Source organism: Rhinoderma darwinii (genome assembly GCF_050947455.1).
Source record: "Rhinoderma darwinii isolate aRhiDar2 chromosome 3 unlocalized genomic scaffold, aRhiDar2.hap1 SUPER_3_unloc_13, whole genome shotgun sequence".
Lineage (NCBI taxonomy): Eukaryota > Metazoa > Chordata > Amphibia > Anura > Rhinodermatidae > Rhinoderma > Rhinoderma darwinii.
This window is the reverse complement of record NW_027461738.1, coordinates 160,371-179,614: the sequence shown is the minus strand read 5'-3', so window position 1 is coordinate 179,614 and position 19,244 is coordinate 160,371. Positions and strand designations below refer to the sequence as shown.

Sequence of the window (19,244 nt, the reverse complement as noted above, 5' to 3'; positions counted from 1 at the left end):
TTTTGTTTTAAAAACGTTTATTTGCAAAGTTATGAGCATTTATTTATATATACTAATGTAGCTCTAATAGCCAAATAGGAGATGACTCCTTTTTACTCTGGGCAGCTAATGTTTTCTGTATGACGCTGTCCAATCAGCATACAACTTCTCCCCCTTCCCTGTCCAGCAACACAGTGTGATCATATAGTACACTGCGTCCATTCCCGACTGTGTTTTCAACAGGTGATATCTTCGGTTCTGTCACTCTGAAAAGCGAGCAATATTTAGAGTATAAATCACTATAACTACAGCATCCCATTTGTCCAGACTTTTATTTTTCTCTTGATAAATACAAATCAGGTTGGTTGGACAACTTCTGCCCTTAGTAAATCTCTGCTTGCTGTCAATTATAATACTATTTTCTGTTACATACTCCTGTATATAGTCCCTTAAATGGACTCTGTCACCAGTTTATCAATTCCCAATTTCCTAACTAGCCTAATAGGCGCTCTGATGCTGATAACTACAGTGTGATTTGTTGTTTTTTGTTTTAAAAACGTTTATTTGCAAAGTTATGAGCATTTATTTATATATACTAATGTAGCTCTAATAGCCAAATAGGAGATGACTCCTTTTTACTCTGGGCAGCTAATGTTTTCTGTATGACGCTGTCCAATCAGCATACAACTTCTCCCCCTTCCCTGTCCAGCAACACAGTGTGATCATATAGTACACTGCGTCCATTCCCGACTGTGTTTTCAACAGGTGATATCTTCGGTTCTGTCACTCTGAAAAGCGAGCAATATTTAAAGTATAAATCACTATAACTACAGCATCCCATTTGTCCAGACTTTTATTTTTCTCTTGATAAATACAAATCAGGTTGGTTGGACAACTTCTGCCCTTAGTAAATCTCTGCTTGCTGTCAATTATAATACTATTTTCTGTTACATACTCCTGTATATAGTCCCTTAAATGGACTCTGTCACCAGTTTATCAATTCCCAATTTCCTAACTAGCCTAATAGGCGCTCTGATGCTGATAACTACAGTGTGATTTGTTGTTTTTTGTTTTAAAAACGTTTATTTGCAAAGTTATGAGCATTTATTTATATATACTAATGTAGCTCTAATAGCCAAATAGGAGATGACTCCTTTTTACTCTGGGCAGCTAATGTTTTCTGTATGACGCTGTCCAATCAGCATACAACTTCTCCCCCTTCCCTGTCCAGCAACACAGTGTGATCATATAGTACACTGCGTCCATTCCCGACTGTGTTTTCAACAGGTGATATCTTCGGTTCTGTCACTCTGAAAAGCGAGCAATATTTAGAGTATAAATCACTATAACTACAGCATCCCATTTGTCCAGACTTTTATTTTTCTCTTGATAAATACAAATCAGGTTGGTTGGACAACTTCTGCCCTTAGTAAATCTCTGCTTGCTGTCAATTATAATACTATTTTCTGTTACATACTCCTGTATATAGTCCCTTAAATGGACTCTGTCACCAGTTTATCAATTCCCAATTTCCTAACTAGCCTAATAGGCGCTCTGATGCTGATAACTACAGTGTGATTTGTTGTTTTTTGTTTTAAAAACGTTTATTTGCAAAGTTATGAGCATTTATTTATATATACTAATGTAGCTCTAATAGCCAAATAGGAGATGACTCCTTTTTACTCTGGGCAGCTAATGTTTTCTGTATGACGCTGTCCAATCAGCATGCAACTTCTCCCCCTTCCCTGTCCAGCAACACAGTGTGATCATATAGTACACTGCGTCCATTCCCGACTGTGTTTTCAACAGGTGATATCTTCGGTTCTGTCACTCTGAAAAGCGAGCAATATTTAAAGTATAAATCACTATAACTACAGCATCCCATTTGTCCAGACTTTTATTTTTCTCTTGATAAATACAAATCAGGTTGGTTGGACAACTTCTGCCCTTAGTAAATCTCTGCTTGCTGTCAATTATAATACTATTTTCTGTTACATACTCCTGTATATAGTCCCTTAAATGGACTCTGTCACCAGTTTATCAATTCCCAATTTCCTAACTAGCCTAATAGGCGCTCTGATGCTGATAACTACAGTGTGATTTGTTGTTTTTTGTTTTAAAAACGTTTATTTGCAAAGTTATGAGCATTTATTTATATATACTAATGTAGCTCTAATAGCCAAATAGGAGATGACTCCTTTTTACTCTGGGCAGCTAATGTTTTCTGTATGACGCTGTCCAATCAGCATACAACTTCTCCCCCTTCCCTGTCCAGCAACACAGTGTGATCATATAGTACACTGCGTCCATTCCCGACTGTGTTTTCAACAGGTGATATCTTCGGTTCTGTCACTCTGAAAAGCGAGCAATATTTAAAGTATAAATCACTATAACTACAGCATCCCATTTGTCCAGACTTTTATTTTTCTCTTGATAAATACAAATCAGGTTGGTTGGACAACTTCTGCCCTTAGTAAATCTCTGCTTGCTGTCAATTATAATACTATTTTCTGTTACATACTCCTGTATATAGTCCCTTAAATGGACTCTGTCACCAGTTTATCAATTCCCAATTTCCTAACTAGCCTAATAGGCGCTCTGATGCTGATAACTACAGTGTGATTTGTTGTTTTTTGTTTTAAAAACGTTTATTTGCAAAGTTATGAGCATTTATTTATATATACTAATGTAGCTCTAATAGCCAAATAGGAGATGACTCCTTTTTACTCTGGGCAGCTAATGTTTTCTGTATGACGCTGTCCAATCAGCATACAACTTCTCCCCCTTCCCTGTCCAGCAACACAGTGTGATCATATAGTACACTGCGTCCATTCCCGACTGTGTTTTCAACAGGTGATATCTTCGGTTCTGTCACTCTGAAAAGCGAGCAATATTTAGAGTATAAATCACTATAACTACAGCATCCCATTTGTCCAGACTTTTATTTTTCTCTTGATAAATACAAATCAGGTTGGTTGGACAACTTCTGCCCTTAGTAAATCTCTGCTTGCTGTCAATTATAATACTATTTTCTGTTACATACTCCTGTATATAGTCCCTTAAATGGACTCTGTCACCAGTTTATCAATTCCCAATTTCCTAACTAGCCTAATAGGCGCTCTGATGCTGATAACTACAGTGTGATTTGTTGTTTTTTGTTTTAAAAACGTTTATTTGCAAAGTTATGAGCATTTATTTATATATACTAATGTAGCTCTAATAGCCAAATAGGAGATGACTCCTTTTTACTCTGGGCAGCTAATGTTTTCTGTATGACGCTGTCCAATCAGCATACAACTTCTCCCCCTTCCCTGTCCAGCAACACAGTGTGATCATATAGTACACTGCGTCCATTCCCGACTGTGTTTTCAACAGGTGATATCTTCGGTTCTGTCACTCTGAAAAGCGAGCAATATTTAAAGTATAAATCACTATAACTACAGCATCCCATTTGTCCAGACTTTTATTTTTCTCTTGATAAATACAAATCAGGTTGGTTGGACAACTTCTGCCCTTAGTAAATCTCTGCTTGCTGTCAATTATAATACTATTTTCTGTTACATACTCCTGTATATAGTCCCTTAAATGGACTCTGTCACCAGTTTATCAATTCCCAATTTCCTAACTAGCCTAATAGGCGCTCTGATGCTGATAACTACAGTGTGATTTGTTGTTTTTTGTTTTAAAAACGTTTATTTGCAAAGTTATGAGCATTTATTTATATATACTAATGTAGCTCTAATAGCCAAATAGGAGATGACTCCTTTTTACTCTGGGCAGCTAATGTTTTCTGTATGACGCTGTCCAATCAGCATACAACTTCTCCCCCTTCCCTGTCCAGCAACACAGTGTGATCATATAGTACACTGCGTCCATTCCCGACTGTGTTTTCAACAGGTGATATCTTCGGTTCTGTCACTCTGAAAAGCGAGCAATATTTAGAGTATAAATCACTATAACTACAGCATCCCATTTGTCCAGACTTTTATTTTTCTCTTGATAAATACAAATCAGGTTAGTTGGACAACTTCTGCCCTTAGTAAATCTCTGCTTGCTGTCAATTATAATACTATTTTCTGTTACATACTCCTGTATATAGTCCCTTAAATGGACTCTGTCACCAGTTTATCAATTCCCAATTTCCTAACTAGCCTAATAGGCGCTCTGATGCTGATAACTACAGTGTGATTTGTTGTTTTTTGTTTTAAAAACGTTTATTTGCAAAGTTATGAGCATTTATTTATATATACTAATGTAGCTCTAATAGCCAAATAGGAGATGACTCCTTTTTACTCTGGGCAGCTAATGTTTTCTGTATGACGCTGTCCAATCAGCATACAACTTCTCCCCCTTCCCTGTCCAGCAATACAGTGTGATCATATAGTACACTGCGTCCATTCCCGACTGTGTTTTCAACAGGTGATATCTTCGGTTCTGTCACTCTGAAAAGCGAGCAATATTTAAAGTATAAATCACTATAACTACAGCATCCCATTTGTCCAGACTTTTATTTTTCTCTTGATAAATACAAATCAGGTTGGTTGGACAACTTCTGCCCTTAGTAAATCTCTGCTTGCTGTCAATTATAATACTATTTTCTGTTACATACTCCTGTATATAGTCCCTTAAATGGACTCTGTCACCAGTTTATCAATTCCCAATTTCCTAACTAGCCTAATAGGCGCTCTGATGCTGATAACTACAGTGTGATTTGTTGTTTTTTGTTTTAAAAACGTTTATTTGCAAAGTTATGAGCATTTATTTATATATACTAATGTAGCTCTAATAGCCAAATAGGAGATGACTCCTTTTTACTCTGGGCAGCTAATGTTTTCTGTATGACGCTGTCCAATCAGCATACAACTTCTCCCCCTTCCCTGTCCAGCAACACAGTGTGATCATATAGTACACTGCGTCCATTCCCGACTGTGTTTTCAACAGGTGATATCTTCGGTTCTGTCACTCTGAAAAGCGAGCAATATTTAGAGTATAAATCACTATAACTACAGCATCCCATTTGTCCAGACTTTTATTTTTCTCTTGATAAATACAAATCAGGTTAGTTGGACAACTTCTGCCCTTAGTAAATCTCTGCTTGCTGTCAATTATAATACTATTTTCTGTTACATACTCCTGTATATAGTCCCTTAAATGGACTCTGTCACCAGTTTATCAATTCCCAATTTCCTAACTAGCCTAATAGGCGCTCTGATGCTGATAACTACAGTGTGATTTGTTGTTTTTTGTTTTAAAAACGTTTATTTGCAAAGTTATGAGCATTTATTTATATATACTAATGTAGCTCTAATAGCCAAATAGGAGATGACTCCTTTTTACTCTGGGCAGCTAATGTTTTCTGTATGACGCTGTCCAATCAGCATACAACTTCTCCCCCTTCCCTGTCCAGCAACACAGTGTGATCATATAGTACACTGCGTCCATTCCCGACTGTGTTTTCAACAGGTGATATCTTCGGTTCTGTCACTCTGAAAAGCGAGCAATATTTAAAGTATAAATCACTATAACTACAGCATCCCATTTGTCCAGACTTTTATTTTTCTCTTGATAAATACAAATCAAGTTGGTTGGACAACTTCTGCCCTTAGTAAATCTCTGCTTGCTGTCAATTATAATACTATTTTCTGTTACATACTCCTGTATATAGTCCCTTAAATGGACTCTGTCACCAGTTTATCAATTCCCAATTTCCTAACTAGCCTAATAGGCGCTCTGATGCTGATAACTACAGTGTGATTTGTTGTTTTTTGTTTTAAAAACGTTTATTTGCAAAGTTATGAGCATTTATTTATATATACTAATGTAGCTCTAATAGCCAAATAGGAGATGACTCCTTTTTACTCTGGGCAGCTAATGTTTTCTGTATGACGCTGTCCAATCAGCATACAACTTCTCCCCCTTCCCTGTCCAGCAACACAGTGTGATCATATAGTACACTGCGTCCATTCCCGACTGTGTTTTCAACAGGTGATATCTTCGGTTCTGTCACTCTGAAAAGCGAGCAATATTTAAAGTATAAATCACTATAACTACAGCATCCCATTTGTCCAGACTTTTATTTTTCTCTTGATAAATACAAATCAGGTTGGTTGGACAACTTCTGCCCTTAGTAAATCTCTGCTTGCTGTCAATTATAATACTATTTTCTGTTACATACTCCTGTATATAGTCCCTTAAATGGACTCTGTCACCAGTTTATCAATTCCCAATTTCCTAACTAGCCTAATAGGCGCTCTGATGCTGATAACTACAGTGTGATTTGTTGTTTTTTGTTTTAAAAACGTTTATTTGCAAAGTTATGAGCATTTATTTATATATACTAATGTAGCTCTAATAGCCAAATAGGAGATGACTCCTTTTTACTCTGGGCAGCTAATGTTTTCTGTATGACGCTGTCCAATCAGCATACAACTTCTCCCCCTTCCCTGTCCAGCAACACAGTGTGATCATATAGTACACTGCGTCCATTCCCGACTGTGTTTTCAACAGGTGATATCTTCGGTTCTGTCACAGCTAGAACTGTGATTTTGGTGTCATATGAAAGAGTAGAATCCAGTCTTTCAAATGCCACCAAATCTGCTTTTTTAGGTGGCCCACAGCCCGAGATATGGCTGTTTGAATTGATCCCCCTTCCCTGTAGCTTGAGTTTCACAATGTGTGTGAAGCAGCTTCATGCTGATAGGACAGCATCAGATGCTGAGAGTCCGCTCCACCTCAGGAGAATTGCTGCTGTTACCTCCCAGATGTCTAATAAAGGCTAAATTACATATTTAGAAAATGCTCATAACTTTGCAAATAATAAAAATTTTTTTACTACAAATCACCCTGTAGTTATCAGCAGCAAAGCACCTATTAGACTAGTTAGGAGTTAGGGACCTGATAAACTGGTAACAGAGTCCCTTTAAGAGCTCTTCAAAAGTTTTTCCCACAATGGATGTTAAGCTTACTGGTCTATAATTACTTTGTATTGAACTTACTACTTATAGAAAACTCAATGACATTCATGGGGTCTCTGTCACCAATGAAAAACCCGATAGATTTTTAATCGCCTATAAAGAATTTGATTCATCATATACTTTAGTTATGTAAACTTAAATAATAAACAAGTGAATAAACTAAAGCAACAAATAGCAAGGCACTGCTGAGATTTGAACTCAGGATCTCCTGTTTACTAGACAGGCACTTTAACCAACTAAGCCACAGCACCAAAGCACTTTTCTTCTCACGGTGTCCTACCACACAGCTCAGTTCAGAGCAAAAGACTGATCTCATATTTTAGGCTAGCCCCTTAGGTGTAGTTGCCTGAAGTCTTAACAGACAGGGTACATAAGTTGTGATGGCCGAGTGGTTAAGGCGTTGGATTTGGAATCCAATGGGGTCTCCCTGCACATGATCAAGTCCTGTTCACAACGTTCTATTTTAAGAAGAGAACTTCCAGAAACATATTAAAGTTTGTCACATATAGAAAGAGTTATTTTAATTCCATCCTCTTTGTCACTGATTAATTACATTAATAATAGTGGTTCCAGCTGTGCCCCTGGCTTACAACTCTGAAAAGGGAGCAATATTTAGAGTATAAATCACTATAACTACAGCATCCCATTTGTCCAGACTTTTATTTTTCTCTTGATAAATACAAATCAGGTTGGTTGGACAACTTCTGCCCTTAGTAAATCTCTGCTTGCTGTCAATTATAATACTATTTTCTGTTACATACTCCTGTATATAGTCCCTTAAATGGACTCTGTCACCAGTTTATCAATTCCCAATTTCCTAACTAGCCTAATAGGCGCTCTGATGCTGATAACTACAGTGTGATTTGTTGTTTTTTGTTTTAAAAACGTTTATTTGCAAAGTTATGAGCATTTATTTATATATACTAATGTAGCTCTAATAGCCAAATAGGAGATGACTCCTTTTTACTCTGGGCAGCTAATGTTTTCTGTATGACGCTGTCCAATCAGCATACAACTTCTCCCCCTTCCCTGTCCAGCAACACAGTGTGATCATATAGTACACTGCGTCCATTCCCGACTGTGTTTTCAACAGGTGATATCTTCGGTTCTGTCACAGCTAGAACTGTGATTTTGGTGTCATATGAAAGAGTAGAATCCAGTCTTTCAAATGCCACCAAATCTGCTTTTTTAGGTGGCCCACAGCCCGATATATGGCTGTTTGAATTGATCCCCCTTCCCTGTAGCTTGAGTTTCACAATGTGTGTGAAGCAGCTTCATGCTGATAGGACAGCATCAGATGCTGAGAGTCAGCTCCACCTCAGGAGAATTGCTGCTGTTACCTCCCAGATGTCTAATAAAGGCTAAATTACATATTTAGAAAATGCTCATAACTTTGCAAATAATAAACATTTTTTTACTACAAATCACCCTGTAGTTATCAGCAGCAAAGCACCTATTAGACTAGTTAGGAGTTAGGGACCTGATATACTGGTAACAGAGTCCCTTTAAGAGCTCTTCAAAAGTTTTTCCCACAATGGATGTTAAGCTTACTGGTCTATAATTACTTTGTATTGAACTTACTAATTATACAAAACTCAATGACATTCATGGGGTCTCTGTCACCAATGAAAAACCCGATAGATTTTTAATCGCCTATAAAGAATTTGATTAATCATATACTTTAGTTATGTAAACTTAAATAATAAGCAAGTGAATAAACTAAAGCAACTGATAGCAAGGCACTGCTGAGTTTTGAACTCAGGATCTCCTGTTTACTAGACAGGCACTTTAACCAACTAAGCCACAGCACCAAAGCACTTTTCTTCTCACGGTGTCCTACCACACAGCTCAGTTCAGAGCAAAAGACTGATCTCATATTTTAGGCTAGCCCCTTAGGTGTAGTTGCCTGAAGTCTTAACAGACAGGGTACATAAGTTGTGATGGCCGAGTGGTTAAGGCGTTGGATTTGGAATCCAATGGGGTCTCCCTGCACATGATCAAGTCCTGTTCACAACGTTCTATTTTAAGAAGAGAACTTCCAGAAACATATTAAAGTTTGTCACATATAGAAAGAGTTATTTTAATTCCATCCTCTTTGTCACTGATTAATTACATTAATAATAGTGGTTCCAGCTGTGCCCCTGGCTTACAACTCTGAAAAGGGAGCAATATTTAGAGTATAAATCACTATAACTACAGCATCCCATTTGTCCAGACTTTTATTTTTCTCTTGATAAATACAAATCAGGTTGGTTGGACAACTTCTGCCCTTAGTAAATCTCTGCTTGCTGTCAATTATAATACTATTTTCTGTTACATACTCCTGTATATAGTCCCTTAAATGGACTCTGTCACCAGTTTATCAATTCCCAATTTCCTAACTAGCCTAATAGGCGCTCTGATGCTGATAACTACAGTGTGATTTGTTGTTTTTTGTTTTAAAAACGTTTATTTGCAAAGTTATGAGCATTTATTTATATATACTAATGTAGCTCTAATAGCCAAATAGGAGATGACTCCTTTTTACTCTGGGCAGCTAATGTTTTCTGTATGACGCTGTCCAATCAGCATACAACTTCTCCCCCTTCCCTGTCCAGCAACACAGTGTGATCATATAGTACACTGCGTCCATTCCCGACTGTGTTTTCAACAGGTGATATCTTCGGTTCTGTCACAGCTAGAACTGTGATTTTGGTGTCATATGAAAGAGTAGAATCCAGTCTTTCAAATGCCACCAAATCTGCTTTTTTAGGTGGCCCACAGCCCGATATATGGCTGTTTGAATTGATCCCCCTTCCCTGTAGCTTGAGTTTCACAATGTGTGTGAAGCAGCTTCATGCTGATAGGACAGCATCAGATGCTGAGAGTCCGCTCCACCTCAGGAGAATTGCTGCTGTTACCTCCCAGATGTCTAATAAAGGCTAAATTACATATTTAGAAAATGCTCATAACTTTGCAAATAATAAACATTTTTTTACTACAAATCACCCTGTAGTTATCAGCAGCAAAGCACCTATTAGACTAGTTAGGAGTTAGGGACCTGATAAACTGGTAACAGAGTCCCTTTAAGAGCTCTTCAAAAGTTTTTCCCACAATGGATGTTAAGCTTACTGGTCTATAATTACTTTGTATTGAACTTACTACTTATAGAAAACTCAATGACATTCATGGGGTCTCTGTCACCAATGAAAAACCCGATAGATTTTTAATCGCCTATAAAGAATTTGATTCATCATATACTTTAGTTATGTAAACTTAAATAATAAACAAGTGAATAAACTAAAGCAACAAATAGCAAGGCACTGCTGAGATTTGAACTCAGGATCTCCTGTTTACTAGACAGGCACTTTAACCAACTAAGCCACAGCACCAAAGCACTTTTCTTCTCATGGTGTCCTACCACACAGCTCAGTTCAGAGCAAAAGACTGATCTCATATTTTAGGCTAGCCCCTTAGGTGTAGTTGCCTGAAGTCTTAACAGACAGGGTACATAAGTTGTGATGGCCGAGTGGTTAAGGCGTTGGATTTGGAATCCAATGGGGTCTCCCTGCACATGATCAAGTCCTGTTCACAACGTTCTATTTTAAGAAGAGAACTTCCAGAAACATATTAAAGTTTGTCACATATAGAAAGAGTTATTTTAATTCCATCCTCTTTGTCACTGATTAATTACATTAATAATAGTGGTTCCAGCTGTGCCCCTGGCTTACAACTCTGAAAAGGGAGCAATATTTAGAGTATAAATCACTATAACTACAGCATCCCATTTGTCCAGACTTTTATTTTTCTCTTGATAAATACAAATCAGGTTGGTTGGACAACTTCTGCCCTTAGTAAATCTCTGCTTGCTGTCAATTATAATACTATTTTCTGTTACATACTCCTGTATATAGTCCCTTAAATGGACTCTGTCACCAGTTTATCAATTCCCAATTTCCTAACTAGCCTAATAGGCGCTCTGATGCTGATAACTACAGTGTGATTTGTTGTTTTTTGTTTTAAAAACGTTTATTTGCAAAGTTATGAGCATTTATTTATATATACTAATGTAGCTCTAATAGCCAAATAGGAGATGACTCCTTTTTACTCTGGGCAGCTAATGTTTTCTGTATGACGCTGTCCAATCAGCATACAACTTCTCCCCCTTCCCTGTCCAGCAACACAGTGTGATCATATAGTACACTGCGTCCATTCCCGACTGTGTTTTCAACAGGTGATATCTTCGGTTCTGTCACAGCTAGAACTGTGATTTTGGTGTCATATGAAAGAGTAGAATCCAGTCTTTCAAATGCCACCAAATCTGCTTTTTTAGGTGGCCCACAGCCCGATATATGGCTGTTTGAATTGATCCCCCTTCCCTGTAGCTTGAGTTTCACAATGTGTGTGAAGCAGCTTCATGCTGATAGGACAGCATCAGATGCTGAGAGTCCGCTCCACCTCAGGAGAATTGCTGCTGTTACCTCCCAGATGTCTAATAAAGGCTAAATTACATATTTAGAAAATGCTCATAACTTTGCAAATAATAAACATTTTTTTACTACAAATCACCCTGTAGTTATCAGCAGCAAAGCACCTATTAGACTAGTTAGGAGTTAGGGACCTGATAAACTGGTAACAGAGTCCCTTTAAGAGCTCTTCAAAAGTTTTTCCCACAATGGATGTTAAGCTTACTGGTCTATAATTACTTTGTATTGAACTTACTACTTATAGAAAACTCAATGACATTCATGGGGTCTCTGTCACCAATGAAAAACCCGATAGATTTTTAATCGCCTATAAAGAATTTGATTCATCATATACTTTAGTTATGTAAACTTAAATAATAAACAAGTGAATAAACTAAAGCAACAAATAGCAAGGCACTGCTGAGATTTGAACTCAGGATCTCCTGTTTACTAGACAGGCACTTTAACCAACTAAGCCACAGCACCAAAGCACTTTTCTTCTCATGGTGTCCTACCACACAGCTCAGTTCAGAGCAAAAGACTGATCTCATATTTTAGGCTAGCCCCTTAGGTGTAGTTGCCTGAAGTCTTAACAGACAGGGTACATAAGTTGTGATGGCCGAGTGGTTAAGGCGTTGGATTTGGAATCCAATGGGGTCTCCCTGCACATGATCAAGTCCTGTTCACAACGTTCTATTTTAAGAAGAGAACTTCCAGAAACATATTAAAGTTTGTCACATATAGAAAGAGTTATTTTAATTCCATCCTCTTTGTCACTGATTAATTACATTAATAATAGTGGTTCCAGCTGTGCCCCTGGCTTACAACTCTGAAAAGGGAGCAATATTTAGAGTATAAATCACTATAACTACAGCATCCCATTTGTCCAGACTTTTATTTTTCTCTTGATAAATACAAATCAGGTTGGTTGGACAACTTCTGCCCTTAGTAAATCTCTGCTTGCTGTCAATTATAATACTATTTTCTGTTACATACTCCTGTATATAGTCCCTTAAATGGACTCTGTCACCAGTTTATCAATTCCCAATTTCCTAACTAGCCTAATAGGCGCTCTGATGCTGATAACTACAGTGTGATTTGTTGTTTTTTGTTTTAAAAACGTTTATTTGCAAAGTTATGAGCATTTATTTATATATACTAATGTAGCTCTAATAGCCAAATAGGAGATGACTCCTTTTTACTCTGGGCAGCTAATGTTTTCTGTATGACGCTGTCCAATCAGCATACAACTTCTCCCCCTTCCCTGTCCAGCAACACAGTGTGATCATATAGTACACTGCGTCCATTCCCGACTGTGTTTTCAACAGGTGATATCTTCGGTTCTGTCACAGCTAGAACTGTGATTTTGGTGTCATATGAAAGAGTAGAATCCAGTCTTTCAAATGCCACCAAATCTGCTTTTTTAGGTGGCCCACAGCCCGATATATGGCTGTTTGAATTGATCCCCCTTCCCTGTAGCTTGAGTTTCACAATGTGTGTGAAGCAGCTTCATGCTGATAGGACAGCATCAGATGCTGAGAGTCAGCTCCACCTCAGGAGAATTGCTGCTGTTACCTCCCAGATGTCTAATAAAGGCTAAATTACATATTTAGAAAATGCTCATAACTTTGCAAATAATAAACATTTTTTTACTACAAATCACCCTGTAGTTATCAGCAGCAAAGCACCTATTAGACTAGTTAGGAGTTAGGGACCTGATATACTGGTAACAGAGTCCCTTTAAGAGCTCTTCAAAAGTTTTTCCCACAATGGATGTTAAGCTTACTGGTCTATAATTACTTTGTATTGAACTTACTAATTATACAAAACTCAATGACATTCATGGGGTCTCTGTCACCAATGAAAAACCCGATAGATTTTTAATCGCCTATAAAGAATTTGATTAATCATATACTTTAGTTATGTAAACTTAAATAATAAGCAAGTGAATAAACTAAAGCAACTGATAGCAAGGCACTGCTGAGTTTTGAACTCAGGATCTCCTGTTTACTAGACAGGCACTTTAACCAACTAAGCCACAGCACCAAAGCACTTTTCTTCTCATGGTGTCCTACCACACAGCTCAGTTCAGAGCAAAAGACTGATCTCATATTTTAGGCTAGCCCCTTAGGTGTAGTTGCCAGAAGTCTTAACAGTCAGGGTACATAAGTTGTGATGGCCGTGTGGTTAAGGCGTTGGATTTTAAGTCCAATGGGGTCTCCCTGCACAGGTTCAAGTCCTGTTCATAACGTTCTATTTTAAGAAGAGAACTTCCAGAAACATATTAAAGTTTGTCACCTATAGAAAGAGTTATTTCAATTCCATCCTCTTTGTCACTGATTAATGACATTAATAATAGTGTTTCCAGCTGTGCCCCTGGCTTACAACTCTGAAAAGCGAGCAATATTTAGAGTATAAATCACTATAACTACAGCATCCCATTTGTCCAGACTTTTATTTTTCTCTTGATAAATACAAATCAAGTTGGTTGGACAACTTCTGCCCTTAGTAAATCTCTGCTTGCTGTCAATTATAATACTATTTTCTGTCACATACTCCTGTATATAGTCCCTTAAATGGACTCTGTCACCAGTTTATCAATTCCCAATTTCCTAACTAGCCTAATAGGTGCTGTGATGCTGATAACTACAGTGTGATTTGTTGTTTTTTGTTTTAAAAACGTTTATTTGCAAAGTTATGAGCATTTATTTATATATACTAATGTAGCTCTAATAGCCAAATAGGAGATGACTCCTTTTTACTCTGGGCAGCTAATGTTTTCTGTATGACGCTGTCCAATCAGCATACAACTTCTCCCCCTTCCCTGTCCAGCAACACAGTGTGATCATATAGTACACTGCGTCCATTCCCGACTGTGTTTTCAACAGGTGATATCTTCGGTTCTGTCACAGCTAGAACTGTGATTTTGGTGTCATATGAAAGAGTAGAATCCAGTCTTTCAAATGCCACCAAATCTGCTTTTTTAGGTGGCCCACAGCCCGATATATGGCTGTTTGAATTGATCCCCCTTCCCTGTAGCTTGAGTTTCACAATGTGTGTGAAGCAGCTTCATGCTGATAGGACAGCATCAGATGCTGAGAGTCAGCTCCACCTCAGGAGAATTGCTGCTGTTACCTCCCAGATGTCTAATAAAGGCTAAATTACATATTTAGAAAATGCTCATAACTTTGCAAATAATAAACATTTTTTTACTACAAATCACCCTGTAGTTATCAGCAGCAAAGCACCTATTAGACTAGTTAGGAGTTAGGGACCTGATATACTGGTAACAGAGTCCCTTTAAGAGCTCTTCAAAAGTTTTTCCCACAATGGATGTTAAGCTTACTGGTCTATAATTACTTTGTATTGAACTTACTAATTATACAAAACTCAATGACATTCATGGGGTCTCTGTCACCAATGAAAAACCCGATAGATTTTTAATCGCCTATAAAGAATTTGATTAATCATATACTTTAGTTATGTAAACTTAAATAATAAGCAAGTGAATAAACTAAAGCAACTGATAGCAAGGCACTGCTGAGTTTTGAACTCAGGATCTCCTGTTTACTAGACAGGCACTTTAACCAACTAAGCCACAGCACCAAAGCACTTTTCTTCTCATGGTGTCCTACCACACAGCTCAGTTCAGAGCAAAAGACTGATCTCATATTTTAGGCTAGCCCCTTAGGTGTAGTTGCCAGAAGTCTTAACAGTCAGGGTACATAAGTTGTGATGGCCGTGTGGTTAAGGCGTTGGATTTGAAGTCCAATGGGGTCTCCCTGCACAGGTTCAAGTCTTGTTCATAACGTTCTATTTTAAGAAGAGAACTTCCAGAAACATATTAAAGTTTGTCACCTATAGAAAGAGTTATTTCAATTCCATCCTCTTTGTCACTGATTAATTACATTAATAATAGTGTTTCCAGCTGTGCCCCTGGCTTACAACTCTGAAAAGCGAGCAATATTTAGAGTATAAATCACTATAACTACAGCATCCCATTTGTCCAGACTTTTATTTTTCTCTTGATAAATACAAATCAAGTTGGTTGGACAACTTCTGCCCTTAGTAAATCTCTGCTTGCTGTCAATTATAATACTATTTTCTGTCACATACTCCTGTATATAGTCCCTTAAATGGACTCTGTCACCAGTTTATCAATTCCCAATTTCCTAACTAGCCTAATAGGTGCTGTGATGCTGATAACTACAGTGTGATTTGTTGTTTTTTGTTTTAAAAACGTTTATTTGCAAAGTTATGAGCATTTATTTATATATACTAATGTAGCTCTAATAGCCAAATAGGAGATGACTCCTTTTTACTCTGGGCAGCTAATGTTTTCTGTATGACGCTGTCCAATCAGCATACAACTTCTCCCCCTTCCCTGTCCAGCAGCACAGTGTGATCATATAGTACACTGCGTCCATTCCCGACTGTGTTTCAACAGGTGATATCTTCGGTTCTGTCACAGCTAGAACTGTGATTTTGGTGTCATATGAAAGAGTAGAATCCAGTCTTTCAAATGCCACCAAATCTGCTTTTTTAGGTGGCCCACAGCCCGAGATATGGCTGTTTGAATTGATCCCCCTTCCCTGTAGCTTGAGTTTCACAATGTGTGTGAAGCAGCTTCATGCTGATAGGACAGCATCAGATGCTGAGAGTCAGCTCCACCTCAGGAGAATTGCTGCTGTTACCTCCCAGATGTCTAATAAAGGCTAAATTACATATTTAGAAAATGCTCATAACTTTGCAAATAATAAACATTTTTTTACTACAAATCACCCTGTAGTTATCAGCAGCAAAGCACCTATTAGACTAGTTAGGAGTTAGGGACCTGATATACTGGTAACAGAGTCCCTTTAAGAGCTCTTCAAAAGTTTTTCCCACGATGGATGTTAAGCTTACTGGTCTATAATTACTTTGTATTGAACTTACTAATTATACAAAACTCAATGACATTCATGGGGTCTCTGTCACCAATGAAAAACCCGATAGATTTTTAATTGCCTATAAAGAATTTGATTAATCATATACTTTAGTTATGTAAACTTAAATAATAAGCAAGTGAATAAACTAAAGCAACTGATAGCAAGGCACTGCTGAGTTTTGAACTCAGGATCTCCTGTTTACTAGACAGGCACTTTAACCAACTAAGCCACAGCACCAAAGCACTTTTCTTCTCACGGTGTACTACCACACAGCTCAGTTCAGAGCAAAAGACTGATCTCATATTTTAGGCTAGCCCCTTAGGTGTAGTTGCCAGAAGTCTTAACAGTCAGGGTACATAAGTTGTGATGGCCGAGTGGTTAAGGCGTTGGATTTGAAATCCAATGGGGTCTCCCTGCACAGGTTCAAGTCCTGTTCATAACGTTCTATTTTAAGAAGAGAACTTCCAGAAACATATTAAAGTTTGTCACCTATAGAAAGAGTTATTTCAATTCCATCCTCTTTGTCACTGATTAATTACATTAATAATAGTGTTTCCAGCTGTGCCCCTGGCTTACAACTCTGAAAAGCGAGCAATATTTAGAGTATAAATCACTATAACTACAGCATCCCATTTGTCCAGACTTTTATTTTTCTCTTGATAAATACAAATCAAGTTGGTTGGACAACTTCTGCCCTTAGTAAATCTCTGCTTGCTGTCAATTATAATACTATTTTCTGTCACATACTCCTGTATATAGTCCCTTAAATGGACTCTGTCACCAGTTTATCAATTCCCAATTTCCTAACTAGCCTAATAGGTGCTGTGATGCTGATAACTACAGTGTGATTGGTTGTTTTTTGTTTTAAAAACGTTTATTTGCAAAGTTATGAGCATTTATTTATATATACTAATGTAGCTCTAATAGCCAAATAGGAGATGACTCCTTTTTACTCTGGGCAGCTAATGTTTTCTGTATGACGCTGTCCAATCAGCATACAACTTCTCCCCCTTCCCTGTCCAGCAACACAGTGTGATCATATAGTACACTGCGTCCATTCCCGACTGTGTTTCAACAGGTGATATCTTCGGTTCTGTCACAGCTAGAACTGTGATTTTGGTGTCATATGAAAGAGTAGAATCCAGTCTTTCAAATGCCACCAAATCTGCTTTTTTAGGTGGCCCACAGCCCGAGATATGGCTGTTTGAATTAATCCCCCTTCCCTGTAGCTTGAGTTTCACAATGTGTGTGAAGCAGCTTCATGCTGATAGGACAGCATCAGATGCTGAGAGTCAGCTCCACCTCAGGAGAATTGCTGCTGTTACCTCCCAGATGTCTAATAAAGGCTAAATTACATATTTAGAAAATGCTCATAACTTTGCAAATAATAAACATTTTTTTACTACAAATCACCCTGTAGTTATCAGCAGCAAAGCACCTATTAGACTAGTTAGGAGTTAGGGACCTGATATACTGGTAACAGAGTCCCTTTAAGAGCTCTTCAAAAGTTTTTCCCACAATGGATGTTAAGCTTACTGGTCTATAATTACTTAGTATTGAACTTACTACTTATAGAAAACTCAATGACATTCATGGGGTCTCTGTCACCAATGAAAAACCCGATAGATTTTTAATTGCCTATAAAGAATTTGATTAATCATATACTTTAGTTATGTAAACTTAAATAATAAGCAAGTGAATAAACTAAAGCAACTGATAGCAAGGCACTGCTGAGTTTTGAACTCAGGATCTCCTGTTTACTAGACAGGCACTTTAACCAACTAAGCCACAGCACCAAAGCACTTTTCTTCTCACGGTGTCCTACCACACAGCTCAGTTCAGAGCAAAAGACTGATCTCATATTTTAGGCTAGCCCCTTAGGTGTAGTTGCCAGAAGTCTTAACAGTCAGGGTACATAAGTTGTGATGGCCGAGTGGTTAAGGCGTTGGATTTGAAGTCCAATGGGGTCTCCCTGCACAGGTTCAAGTCCTGTTCATAACGTTCTATTTTAAGAAGAGAACTTCCAGAAACATATTAAAGTTTGTCACCTATAGAAAGAGTTATTTCAATTCCATCCTCTTTGTCACTGATTAATTACATTAATAATAGTGTTTCCAGCTGTGCCCCTGGCTTACAACTCTGAAAAGCGAGCAATATTTAGAGTATAAATCACTATAACTACAGCATCCCATTTGTCCAGACTTTTATTTTTCTCTTGATAAATACAAATCAAGTTGGTTGGACAACTTCTGCCCTTAGTAAATCTCTGCTTGCTGTCAATTATAATACTATTTTCTGTCACATACTCCTGTATATAGTCCCTTAAATGGACTCTGTCACCAGTTTATCAATTCCCAATTTCCTAACTAGCCTAATAGGTGCTGTGATGCTGATAACTACAGTGTGATTTGTTGTTTTTTGTTTTAAAAACGTTTATTTGCAAAGTTATGAGCATTTATTTATATATACTAATGTAGCTCTAATAGCCAAATAGGAGATGACTCCTTTTTACTCTGGGCAGGTAATGTTTTCTGTATGACGCTGTCCAATCAGCATACAACTTCTCCCCCTTCCCTGTCCAGCAACACAGTGTGATCATATAGTACACTGCGTCCATTCCCGACTGTGTTTCAACAGGTGATATCTTCGGTTCTGTCACAGCTAGAACTGTGATTTTGGTGTCTTATGAAAGAGCAGAATCCAGTCTTTCAAATGCCACCAAATCTGTTTTTTTAGGTGGCCCACAGCCCGAGATATGGCTGTTTGAATTGATCCCCCTTCCCTGTAGCTTGAGTTTCACAATGTGTGTGAAGCAGCTTCATGCTGATAGGACAGCATCAGATGCTGAGAGTCAGCTCCACCTCAGGAGAATTGCTGCTGTTACCTCCCAGATGTCTAATAAAGGCTAAATTACATAT

At 37.8% G+C, this 19,244-nt stretch overlaps 5 non-coding genes across 5 annotated transcripts; all 5 read left to right on the top strand.

Annotated features, from left to right (window-relative positions):
- Positions 1–7,327: 7,327 nt before the first annotated feature.
- On the top strand, positions 7,328–7,409 carry TRNAP-UGG (transfer RNA proline (anticodon UGG)). The gene has a single exon. It is a non-coding gene; the product is annotated as a tRNA-Pro (tRNA).
- A 1,478-nt stretch (positions 7,410–8,887) lies between these two features.
- TRNAP-UGG (transfer RNA proline (anticodon UGG)) lies at positions 8,888–8,969 on the top strand. The gene has a single exon. It is a non-coding gene; the product is annotated as a tRNA-Pro (tRNA).
- A 1,478-nt stretch (positions 8,970–10,447) lies between these two features.
- TRNAP-UGG (transfer RNA proline (anticodon UGG)) lies at positions 10,448–10,529 on the top strand. The gene has a single exon. It is a non-coding gene; the product is annotated as a tRNA-Pro (tRNA).
- Positions 10,530–12,007: 1,478 nt separating this feature from the next.
- Positions 12,008–12,089, top strand: TRNAP-UGG (transfer RNA proline (anticodon UGG)). Its single transcript has one exon. It is a non-coding gene; the product is annotated as a tRNA-Pro (tRNA).
- A 4,597-nt stretch (positions 12,090–16,686) lies between these two features.
- TRNAS-UGA (transfer RNA serine (anticodon UGA)) lies at positions 16,687–16,768 on the top strand. Its single transcript has one exon. It is a non-coding gene; the product is annotated as a tRNA-Ser (tRNA).
- Positions 16,769–19,244: the final 2,476 nt, after the last annotated feature.